The sequence below is a fragment of the Erigeron canadensis genome, chromosome 8, assembly GCF_010389155.1.
Source record: "Erigeron canadensis isolate Cc75 chromosome 8, C_canadensis_v1, whole genome shotgun sequence".
NCBI classification, from domain to species: Eukaryota; Viridiplantae; Streptophyta; class Magnoliopsida; order Asterales; family Asteraceae; genus Erigeron; species Erigeron canadensis.
The window spans coordinates 21,177,626-21,189,009 of NC_057768.1; positions in this window are offsets into that span (position 1 = coordinate 21,177,626).

The window sequence follows — 11,384 nt, forward strand, 5'->3', positions numbered from 1 at the left end:
ACTTATACGCCAAATTCCTCTTCATCAAATCCCTTAAAAGCCGCCTGAACTGGTAGGTTTTTTCCATTCTATCTATTTGGACATAGACATATACTAATTGTGTTTTGACCATGTTTAAACAATTGAATGTCGTTTTTTATATTTTTCATATAGAAAAAAGATTACTACAAAACAACTTAATCTAGATCTTTTTTTGTTTTGACCATGTTTATGGCTATTAAATGTCAGTTTTTTATATTTTTTATAACCCAATTTTTATCTTTTCATATATCTTTGGTATATATTGTGATTAATTTGGAGGACATTTATCTTTGGTAACCTCCAAATTTCCAGCCTTTTTAAATTTACATACCGAGTCCTTTTTTAATTTTGGTATATATACTTTGATTTCTAATACTTTTGTTTAGATTAAGTTGAGGTAAATCTTCAATTTTTTTATGTTTCTATTTGTTTTTCCTATCTTATATATATATATATATATATATATATATATATTAGGGGTTTTCCACTTTGAATACAAGAATCCTTTAAAATTTTCTAGGTTTTTCGAACATATTTTTTATATATTAATGTCGTCTTAATTATGTCAAAATGAACGTTAATAAAGACGCTTCACATACCACTATCACGTTATAAAACAAAGCCATGTTCATGATATGGAGCGGTTACATCGTTTATATGCGTATGATATGAGAGGTATGTATAGGTACTCTTCCTATGTACATAACTAAAGTGAGAATAGCTATTGGGTTCTGCTTTTTATTTTTGTCATACTTGATTGTGGATTGATGTAAGTAATTGATTCTATTTTCAAGTTAAGGGCCTTTTATCTTTTTGTCTTTGTAAATGCCTTCAAAGTTATTTTTTGATATGTTTTAATGTTTGGTTTATTGGTTGTTACCTATTTGACCATGATGAAGTAAACGACATGAACTACAATGCTTAACGTTCCTTATAGTGGAGCAAAGGGTAGAATGAGGTGCACACCTAAGGATTTGAGTTTGTGGGAGCAAGAACGTCTTACTCGAATTTTTTTTAATTTAATGATACATGACATTATTGGAGTACGTCAACACCACCTGTGATGATTGATGTTGTTTGTACCATTGATCATAAAAAAGAAAGTAACAATTTCAATTAGGAAAATTTAGAATAATTTCGTTTGCTTGATTTGACGACCGTTCTATAGGATTCATGTCATACATGATTACATGAATAACCAAGGTAGATATGTATCTTATTATAGAAGAGAATTTATCAAACTTTCCAATTTTCCAACTATGGGATTTTTTCAGATTATGGCTTTTGGATTTTGGATGAGTGCTCAAAATTTCATGGTTACTCTCCCGTTGTTGTCACTCGAAAGCCAATAGTGAGTATATTTCTAATATATGTAAAAAGCATGAAATTACTTTTTATGAGATTGAGATAATTTATTGTTGTCTGCTTAACTACTATGCGCTTGGGGGATTGCTCGGAAAAAAGGCCTCATTATATTAAACAATGCAAAACGATTAACCCATATGAAGAATTTTTGCAACATATCACTTTTTATCCTGTGAAACACTTACTTTTGTGTGATTATAATTGTATGCTATAATTACTGAATAAATACATTATCTACATTTGCTTTAGTAATATTTTTGTCTGTATTCTACTATGTACAACCCATTAGTTTGTTCGTACATTAATGCACTAACACGGTATTGCAACACTTAACCACCAATATATTAAGGGTCCGCTGCAATGCGCGGGTATCCTTCTAGTATATTACTATTGCTACCGGTCTTTTTAAATTAATGTGTTCCATTATATTACTATGGCCTCTCAAGTCAGAGGTTATGTGTTCGATCCACATCCCATGCAAAGGTTGGAGGGTCTTTTCTACCATTTAAGTAGAAACCGGAAGCAACCTCTCTACTTCGGTAAAGGTAAGGTCTACCTACATCATAAGCTCTCCCATACACCGTCGAAGTATTGGGAGCTCAAAACCCATAGAAGGAGGCATTGAACAGTTTCTTTCATTATATTACATTATTGGCACATTATAAACATATAAAGTCTTCATTTTAACAAGGAGTTTATCGAAAAGTTTGTTACCTATTAAAAATAACGTGTACATTAAATGATACCTTTTTTTTAAGGGCGTTGTGGTATGTCTCCTTTTTAAAAAGGAGAGTTTGTTAGCAAACTAAAAGATATGTGACTATTAAATGTTATCCCTTATCCCTTATCTAGTTACCGTCGTTTCTTAGGCAAAATATCTAATATTATTAACTTTGTTAACTCTTAAACTGTAAAATTGGCACTTTCGCTACTTTCATACATACATTTTAAATTACAACCAACTAATGAGAAACTTATGAAATTTTAAATTTCAATTCCATACATTTTCCTCCAACAATTTTACAAACCAGCGTGTATATAAACAAATACATGTCTAGCTCTTTTTTTACAACTTTACTAATTAAATCATAAGCTTTTCAAATAAGTGCTAAGCTTTACTATATCACCAACTTTCAAAAGAAAATGGCTTCAAACGACAAAGCACAAGAAACGTTTTCGACCAACAGTTAATTCATACTAAAAAAACAAAAACGAGAAGACAACTTAAAGAAATGGAATTGGGACGATGTGATCGTGATCAATGATTAGGATCATGAGCAGATAGATGGTTTATACTATGTTGGGTAGATGGTTTAGACTATGTTGGCGATGATGAATTAATCGTGATCAATGATTCAGATGATGAGGAAATTGACGATCTCGACTATGATGGCGATCATGAATTTGCTCTATTGGATGACTTTGTTTTCTTGGAAATGAAGATAATGTTAACCAAATAAGTCACATATCTACAATATTTACTCACAAATTATATCCAAGGTATATTAATTTTGTTTATAGATTGTATGTATAGGTGAATGTTCCCGCTAATGATGAAATCGCAATCTTGGATGACTTTGTTCTCTTGGATGAAGTCCATCATGATGATGATAATTTGGTATCAAATAATTAACATATATTCATTATTTACTTGTCATTTGGTTTTTACATTTCTTTTTTTTTATATGTCATATAGGTTATTTATGATGAAGATGATGAATTCCCAATTCATAAGATTAAACGTCAAAAGAAAGATCAAGTCAAGGTCCATAGTAGAAACCGAATGTATTGTCTCATTGATGAAGATGATGAATAAATATTTAGATTGTTGACTATTTCATCAGTTTAGAAAAGGGTTTAATGCGACGGAATGCAACTAACTATGTCCAAAAAGTTATAGTGTGCACCAACTAACGTTTTTGTTTATTGTATGCATAAACTTAGTAAAAATGTTTATATCATGTAACTTTTTGTGACCGACCAATCAAAACCTTACACGTGGCCTGTTTAAAAAAAAAATTGTACACGTGGCAGCTCATATGGGCTGCCACGTATGCACATTGCATGATTTAAACATTTTTACTAAGTTTATGCATACAATAAACAAAAATGTTAGTTCATGCACACTATAACTTTTTGGGCATAGTTTATTTCATTCAGGCGCACTAAACCCTTTTAGAATAGGTATTTCACTTTAGTTACTCTATGATCTTTGTTTTGAACTTTAGTTTTATATCTCGGCTTCAGAAACATGTTGGACACTATTTGGGTTTGAAATGCATTATCGTTCAATCGCTGTTGAAAGGCTTCCATTTTACGAGGAGCATTGTAATATAGTTTGCTTCAACCGTAATGAAAGTCTCTAGAAAGACCAGAGACTGTTCTTGACAGGCATTCTTATGACTAAGTTTGTTATGACTAAGTTCACAAAATGGATGACCGCTAACACATTGTATCCAGAAGGTCGGGGTCTAACATAGGTCTAACATATATATGCTCACTTCTAAAACACTTTACATGGAACGAACAGGATAAAGAACAGAGGCCACATCGCAACCTGTCGAGTATAGGTCGTATATATTATGTTTCTCCATGAAGGGGGAATTATACTATCTTCGAATGGTACTAAATGTTGTACGGGGTGCCATGAGCTTTGATGATATCAAAACTGTAGATGGTGTCATGTATCCCACATATATGTCTGCATGTAAGACATTGAATCTGCTAGGGGATGACGTTGAGTGGATATAGTCGGTTAAGCAACTAGCTTCGTGAGTACTAAATGTTGTACGGGGTGCCATGAGCTTTGATGATATCAAAACTGTAGATGGTGTCCTATATCCCACATATATGTCTGCATGTAAGACATTGAATCTGCTAGGGGATGACGTTGAATGGATATAGTCAGTTAAGCAATCAACTTCGTGAGCTTTTTGTAAATATACTGTTGTCTTGTGAAGTGACTGATGATGCACACTTCTTTAAAAAATCCCTTCCTTATCTTTGAGAAGATGTTGTTAAGTGTAGGAATTTGGAAAACGATACTGTCACAGGAAATTCTAAATTATACTTTAAAGAGGATAAAGTCGATATTGAATGGTAACAACAAATCGTTGTTTGATTTTCCAAACCTCCCCCGAATTGATCATACCTTGATGAATTTGACAGGTTTCGGTTAATTGTTTCTGAAAGAATATTCAATGTGACCGATGAATGCGACCAGTTCACCAATTTGTATGCTGGTTTAAATCACCAACAAAGAGATGTATAAGATAACATAATGCAAGTAGTTAATGCGAAAGACGAAGGTCTTTTTTTTGTTTACGGTTGAGGGGGTACTGGGAAAACATACTTGTGGAGAAAAATTATAGCATGGATATAGTTGCTTGGTAAAATTGTTCTATCAGTTGCCTCATCTTGTATTGCGTCACTTCTATTGCCTGGTGGTCGAACATCACATTCGAGGTTTCGCATCCCCCTTGAAATAGATGACGAGTCATGTTGTGGGATAGATGTCACTTTCGGATCTTGCAAACTTGATCCGCGTTACTGAACTAATAATTTGGGACGAGGCACCTTTGCAACATCGACATGGTTTTGAAGCTATTGATCGCCCATTCGGTGATATTTGTAAGCAGGATAATCCTAATGCCTTAAACCAAGTTTTTGGTGGAAAGGTTGTAGTTCTTGGTGGTAACTTCAGACAAATTTTGCATGTTATCCCAAATGCGCATAGGAGTAAGGCTGTCAATTTTGACACGAAACCTGTTAACACGACACGACACGACCTGTTTTTAACAGGTTTCGTGTTTAGGCTTAACATGTTTCGTGTCTTAATTATCATGTCTTAACAAGTGCGGACCTGTTAGACCTATTAAGTACCTATTAACAATTAACAAGTACTTTGTATCATATATTATTATTGTTCCTATTGATTATTACTCGTAAAACACAAGGACATATTAATGCATCGGATTACTTTTTCACTTTTTCGTTTCCTTTAGCCCACCCACTCTTTATAGCTCTCTTTTCTTATTCTTTTCTTTAACCATATCTCATCTTCCTTACACAACCACCACAAAAACAGATCCCATCTTCCTTAAGATCTTCTATGCATATTAATTTAGGGTTTAGTACGCCGGAATGAAACAAACTATGCCTAAAAAGTTATAGTATGCATGAACTAACATTTTTGTTTATTGTATGCATAAACTTAGTAAAAAAGTTTAAATCATGCAATGTGTATACGTGGCAGCCCATATGAGCTGCCACGTGTAAAAAACTTTTTTTTTGAACAAGCCACGTGTAAGGTTTTGATTGGTCGGTCATAAAAAGTTACATGATATAAACATTTTTACTAAGTTTATGCATACAATAAACAAAAACGTTAGTTGGTGCACACTATAACTTTTTGGGCATAGTTAGTTGCATTCCGTCACACTAAACCAATTAATTTATATTTATATAACAAAGATAAAGAAGATAATTTTTGTTTGAAATTTGATCCAAACCATTATTTCATCAGCATTAAGAGTACATATCTCCACCGTTGAAACGAGGTTCCGATTAGAAACGAAAACGGTAGTCGACGCCTTCTACACCACCAAATCGCTCTTCATTTTTTTTTTCTCGATAGATCTAGTGCTTATTTCTTCTTCATCTTTATTATATATCTAAAGATCTAGGGTTTATTACTTTAAAACTGGTATGATTCTGGAAATGTTTTGAATAGATGCATTTGTATAGAATTTGTTTGGTATATATGTGTTTGTATATGAATCGGTTTTGGATATATGTGTCTATGTATACATTTCTAGATATATGTATACGTACATGAATATGTGTTTAAATCTCCAGAAAGAGAGAAAAAAAGTTTAAAAGGTTGTTTATCAGGTTTTTAACAGGTGCACATGTTAATTTTCGTGTCGTGTTCGTGTTTAAGAAAAATGACACGATTAGTTACCAGGTCGTGTTCGTGTTTGACCTTAACAGGTTCGTGTCTTAACAGGTCGTGTCGAACCTCTTATGTCAGCCTTACGTAGGAGCGACATTGTTTCATCTTTAGTAAACAAGTCATCAATTATATGGATTAATTGCATGGTTTTTGTTTTATCTATTAACATGCGGCTTCGCATCCCATCAATGGATGATACAGCGGGTGAGCAAATGATGGCCTTCAATAAATGGATATGGAGATGGGGGATGATAGACCTCCTGGAATTGCACTTACCAACGAAGACGAAACTACATGGGTAACTAACCCAGATGACCTTTTGATTCCTGTACAGAATGACCCTATCGATGCTATTGTATAAAGTAGAGTCCCTGATCCGCAAGATAGAATCAACGATATTGATTACTTAAAAGAGAGGTGCATCCTATGTCCAACAAATGATGTCGTTGATAAGATCAATTTACGTGTTCTTGATAGCATGACGGGTGATATAAATGAATTGCTTAGTGCCGATTAGATTTGTCCAACCACGGCTAACTCAGAAGATATGCAAATCACATATCCTTCTGAGTTTCTTAACACATTGCGTTTTCAGGGATGCCAAATCATAAACTTTAATTAAAGGTTGGCGCCTCGATCATATTGTTACGTAATATTAATCTGCAACAAGGTTTGTGTAACGGGACACGTTTGGTCAAAACTCACATTACCCGTTTGGTTATTGAGGGAACAATAATCACAGGAAGTCATGTTGGTGAAAAAGCTTTTATTGGACGGATTGATATGACTCCAACCGATACAACATATTGGCCCTTTCGATTTAAGCACCGTCAATTTTCTGTTAAAGTATGTTTTGCATGAGAATAAACAAAAGTCAAGGGTCATACATTCAATCATGTTTGTGCTTACCTTGAGAAAGGAGTCTTTACACATGGGCAACTATACATTGTTGGATCTTGGGTAACTTCTCGAAACGGGCTTCGATTCTATATTGATAACGTAGGAAAGTGTGCTAATAATCTAACCAAAACTGGTGTATTATAATTTTCCTATAGGTATGGTCTAATATCGAAGCTGCATAATAAACTTGGAAATTTAGAGGCTTACTATTAACCTATGTACTTAGAAGATTATTAAAAAATGTGTATTTATAAGCTCTTAACAAATAGACTTTATTTAACACTTTATTCCTTTTTTTTTTCAGCCACGTTCAACAACAATGAGCAACCATTATCCATATATTAGTGATTTACGTCCTAATATATCAGACAACGATTTCATCGTCAAGGAACCAAAAGAGTTAAAAAAAATCAAAAGAAAGAATACATAGGAGAATATTATAAAGAAATGTTTATTTTTGTTCTTGGTATGTCCGATTTTTATCACAGTTTTACAAAAGCTATTATTGACTAGGAAGTCGTGTTTCATCATCAGATAAATTTTGATGTTCATGGTGGAAATGGACTAAAGAGATGAAAACTCGTCTTGTTTTACACTTTTATATATATATATATAAAATCGTGATATTATTAAAATTTTACTTGTATTATCAGTCAATCTATGTAAAATTATCATTAATGTCTAATAACTACCAATTATGAAATAATGATGGAATGGAATAGATGAGGTAATGTGATGAACATGGTAATTGAATGAGATAGTACCATTCTATTATCGTGTTTGGTAGTTATATTGGAATGAAATGAACTATTAATGAATGTTATTTGGTATATGTGAATCAAGTGCTAAATGAAATAAAATTTTTATTTAATGACAAAAATACCCTCTTGATATAGCTAGTCAGTTTTCCACTACATAAAATCTAGGCTTAAATCTATTCTTATATTGAAATTGAAAACCTAGTTCATCACGTACTTCCACTAGTTTTTCATCTTCCAAATCATTCCATTTCCTTTTATTCTTCCTGGACCTCTTTCATCATCAGTTTGGGATTTCATGCTTTCATATATATGTTACACAGTGATGTAGTTCAAACAAAATATAAAATAGTAAAAGAATTACAAACTATAAATACTAACTTAATCAATCAATACTCATGATAACAGAAATTAAAAGCGATAAACACTAATTAATTAATCGTGGAAAAAGCTAGCTTTTCTCTAAAGCTTGTCCATGCATCTGACATACTTGTTGTTATCCCTTTGATAATATACTAATTGAAAACCCAAAAAATAATGAAAAGTTATGTCACTTGATGTATCTCTAGTGATTGTTTATAGGGATTTAACCTCCAGTAGTTGAGAACTTCAGATTTTGTAGAAATTATAAAGGTGTATTATGGGTGAATTTCTTTTGAAGATGGAATAGATTGAAAATAAATAGGGAGTTGGGATGTATGAGAGAAACCGGAATCAGATTCAACAAGTAATTAGCTATTTCATTCCTTTTGGTTAAACAAACAACATTTTTTGATGGAAATGAAATGACCTTTTCCATTCCTTGCACCATTCCATGCTACCAAACTAGACGTCTTGAATGTTGTTTGATCAAATTGACAACTTATGTTATTTTCTCCATTTGAGTCTCAAGACAAATCCACCCCGATCAAAATAAACCGAAATATATATGGCTAACCAAACGACGATTCTCTTGGATACTCCCCACGTACCCTGAACTTGGGAACATCCCATCCTTAAATGTCTATTGCCAATATATGTTGTTTGTTCCGTGTAAGGTGTATAATTAGATGTTTAATACCTATCAATGTAATTCAAGTAGGCTACCAATGGAGAATTTAATCTAGCGCAAAGTAACTTATATTTGTTTTAAATGTAATCCAATGTAACAAGTTACCTACTAGTATACTAAATAGTAAATATCAATTACCTACTCTTTTTTTATTATTATTATTCAATATACCAAGTATCTGTATATATTTTTTCAATTGACTAGATAGATGTTTGCACGATGCAGTGGCAGGGGGTGGCGGCGGCGGCGAGAGGTGTAAGTTATTTATGTAAACAAAAATAATGTAGTTTTTTTAAAAGTTAAATGATAAATGTTCTAAATCATGTGTTTTAGTTGATAAAGATGTTGATATATTAACAAAATTATGGTAAACCATGTGTTTTAGTTGATAAAGATGTTGATATATTAACAAAATTGTGGTAAATCATGTGTTTTAGTTGTTAAAGATGTTAATATATTAACGACATTTTTAAAATTTCAAAATTTGAATTTTAAGACAAACTATAAATAAAAGACCCAAAATGCTTTATATATGTATAGTAATATAGTAACAGTAAAGATATATTCTAGTACAAGCTATCTATCAATTTTAAGTTTTTTTTTTTATTAATTAAAAACACTAATATACCAGTATAAATTCAATACAATAAAAAAAAAACTACTTTAAAACATTAAAAGATTAAAAACACAAGGGGTGGTGTCTTCGCGATGCGGCGACAAGGGTGGCGGTGGCGGTGGCGGTGACGAGAGGGGTAAGTTATTGATGTAAACAAAAATAATATAGTTTTTTTAAAAGTTAAAGGATAAATGTTGTAAATCATGTGTTTTGATTGATAAAGACTAGAGTGGTGCCCGCGCGTTGTAGCGGCGACGGTCTATAACGCTTTAGACACCGTAACGATTTATAGCATTCAGTTTACTTTTCTGAGATGCGTCAATACAAGATCTAACCGTATATATCATTCTAAAAATAAGTCGCGTATTAGGTGCAAAAGAATAATGAAGTGCAAACACAAACCATGAAAAATAACCACTTACAATTGTAGGGGAGGAGACCAAGACAATTAAAAAATAAATAATCAAAGATTAAAATTTAATACGAATATACAAAGGACATAATTGGTTCGTAATTTCGTGAATTATAAAAAGGTAATTGTTGTTTAAACATTTTGTAATATAATCTATGACAATTAAGATGTTTTTTCTTATCCATAATAATACCTTCAACAATAATTTTAGAGTTAATGGGGATTTTATAACAATAGGGGTTTTAGGTAATTGTGGGTTTTTTTTATTAAGGATAATTTCAAAATTTCAGGGATAAGGTGTGTGGAGGTAGTTTAAATGTAGAGGGTATATTAGGTAATTTAAAGGTAGAGAGTTGAATGGGGAAAGAGTAGTTTGTTTATATAGGTAGTATAGATATAGATGTTGATATATTAACAAAATTGTGGTTTAGTTGATATATTAACCATGTGTTTTAGTTGTTAAAGATGTTAATATTTTAACGACATTTTGAACATTTCAAAATTTGAATTTTAAGACAAACTATAAATAAAAGACCCAAAATGCTTTATAATATGTATTGTAATTGTAATATAGTAATATAGTAATGGTAAAGATATCTTAATATATATTAAAAAGGCAACTAACCTAATCTCAATTGACCGATCACAGCTCTCAGTTTCTCAAAATTAATTAAATCAACAAATGTCTAAATTAATTTACACTTTTTGGTTTTCCATCGCCAACTTACACTTTTAACCCAATTTAAAAATAATAAATACTTTATTGCATAATGTCTATCTAATAACAAAAATATAGCTAAAAGTTACATATTTATATCAATATTTTATTTTATATTATTAACCGTAATCAATTTAATTGTAATATTATTGTTATTAGTAATTGTAATCAGACTATAATTAGGATAATCTATGTTGTTATTAGTAATCAAAATCAAATTATATTTAGGATACAAATTTTTCTTATATAAACCGAAACCTACAAATAAAATCACAACAGACAAAATTATTAAAACCCCACGAACCATGATATGATTTATCATTCAGTATTTACATTTAAATATTCCAATTACTTTTTAAGTACTTTTTTACATTTAACGTAAGTACGAGTATTTTTTTTGTTTCATATATTAATTCATATATTCATAATGTTATATAACTCTTGTATATGACACGAGTCTAAAGCCTAGTATAATAGTATAAGCTATCCATCAATTTTAAGTTTTTTTTTATCTAAAAATACTAATATACCAGTAAAAATTCCAATACATTAACAAAAGGGGTTAGCTATTATGCTGTTGGCAACATTT